This window comes from Triticum urartu, chromosome 4 (assembly GCF_003073215.2).
Source record: "Triticum urartu cultivar G1812 chromosome 4, Tu2.1, whole genome shotgun sequence".
In the NCBI taxonomy this organism is placed as follows: domain Eukaryota; kingdom Viridiplantae; phylum Streptophyta; class Magnoliopsida; order Poales; family Poaceae; genus Triticum; species Triticum urartu.
The window spans coordinates 618,639,703-618,641,842 of record NC_053025.1 but is presented as its reverse complement, the minus strand read 5'-3'; positions in this window follow the sequence as shown (position 1 = coordinate 618,641,842).

Below are 2,140 nucleotides of genomic sequence, written 5' to 3'. Positions count from 1 at the left end.
GCGGTGAGCGGTGGCAAGCGGCGCTGACAAGATTGCCATCGTGGCGAGCGGTGGCGTCCCTGACGGTCCCTTTTACACTGTTTAGGCGATGCAGACGGGCATTTAAGGCCCTTGTCCCCTGCCATCAGGGTTAGGTGTGATACACTGTAGCAGGTAGCTGTACCTACCGCATCACCTTTTTCATTTTTTACCCTTTGTCTCCGTTGCCACCTGTTGGTGACCCCTTAAGCATATAAAAGGAGGCCCGTGCGCAACGTAGAGAAAAAAGGGGGTTCGGAAAAATAGAACTCTCACGCTCGGTCTCGTTAGCTGCTGGTGTGTACTGTAGCACTCCGCGCTCCCGAGCAAGAACTCAATACGAACCACAAAGCAGGAGTAGGGTTTTACGCATCCGTGCGGCCCGAACCTGGATAAACTGCTCGTGTGCTTCGCCTCGATCCGCTCTTTGCACGACCTCCGCCCCCGCCGAACCGAAAGGGACTCGGTCCGCCGGTCCCATAGGTGTTCGTGGATTAGTCCCCCGACATCTTTGGCGCGCCAGGTAGGGGGCGTCGAGGTTGTGTGAACCAGATCCGGCGTTCACACGAGCTAGATCTTCATCATCTTCATCGACATGCCGCCGAAGAAGAAGGCCTCGGAGGCAGCTGCTCCGTCCGCACCGAACCCACCACCGCCGGAGCAAACGGCTGATGGGGCAGACGCCGGCGGAAGAACGGGCGTCGACGAGGGAGCTCACGGTGCTGCCAGGTCCAAGGACAAGGCCGCGCTACACATCGGCGGCGTAGCCAGCTCCCACAACGACCGGGCGCACTCCAAGACCTCAGGGTCCGTACATGCACCGCGCCCATCTCAGGAGGCGCGGGACCGGCAGCGTCATGGTATTCACGGTACCATGCATTTGCTGGACCAAGATCGAGCTAGTGGATCACGGAGTGCTCAAGACCAGCATGCACGCCAACATGCTGGCACGAGCGAGGCACGGTCGCCTGGACGGGATACTGCTCCTTCTAACATAGTTAGAAGTCCGAGCATATCCCGCTCCTCGCATTGTTTGCCACCACCACCCGCCACTGCAGCAGAAGCTTTGGCACGAGCTCAACTGCTCCTAGACTACCCTCCAACAGCAGACAAGATCGACGACTGGAGGGCCACCATCCAGAGTCTCATCGGCTTCGCCAACGGCGACACTCAGCGGCAGCCGAGCACGTCGCAGCCGCGGCAAGTCAGCCAGGCACGAGCCGGTGGCGACAAGACCGGTGGGGGTGCAACCACTATGCACTCTCCGCCCCGAAGGCCAAGATCGCCGACTCACCGGATCCACCTCGACAGCGACTCCACCGCGTCATCAGATCCACGAGCTCGTCGCGATCGGCGCCAAGTTCTTCACGAACGACAGCAAGAAGACGCTCGTACTCGCATCGAGCGCCAAAGAGAAGCGCGGCGTCAATCAGACCAGCGCGCTGGGCCCTCTGTCGACATGCATGCGCCAGGGGAACCAGGCGGCTTGCAATACGCGGTAGGTTGTCCTGCGTTTACTCGTGAGCTGCGGCAAGTCCAGTGGCCCAGCATGAAGAATTTCAAGCCAGATGTACCAGAGAAGTACGACGGCAAGTCGCATCCGTCGGAGTTCCTCAGCATCTACACCATCGCGGTGCATGCTGCCGGGGGATGGGACGACAAGATCCTTGCCAACTACTTCCCGCTGGTGCTCAAACCCAACGTCAGGTCTTGGCTCATGCACTTGCCGGACAACTCCATATCCTCCTGGGCAGACCTGTGCCATCAGTTTGTCGGCGCCTTTACAGGCGGCCACAAACCTCATGGCCAAGAGAGTGACCTTCATCTACTCGCCCAGAAGGAAGGAGAGCCACTGCGCAAGTATATTCAGAGATTCAGCCGTGTGCAACACAACATCCCAGATGTCCACCCTGCCGCGGTCATCAGCGCGTTCCATCAGAACGTGCGTAACCGTAGGATGCGGGAGGAGATGGCGATGTGCAAGATCAGAGACGTCAGTGAGCTATATGCCCTGGCCGACTAGTGTGCACGTGCCGAGGAAGGGAGGAAACTCCCTGGAGAGAATACAGGAGCAGGAGGATCTGACAGCGAGGATGCAGCCCCGGCAAAGAAAAACCGTCGG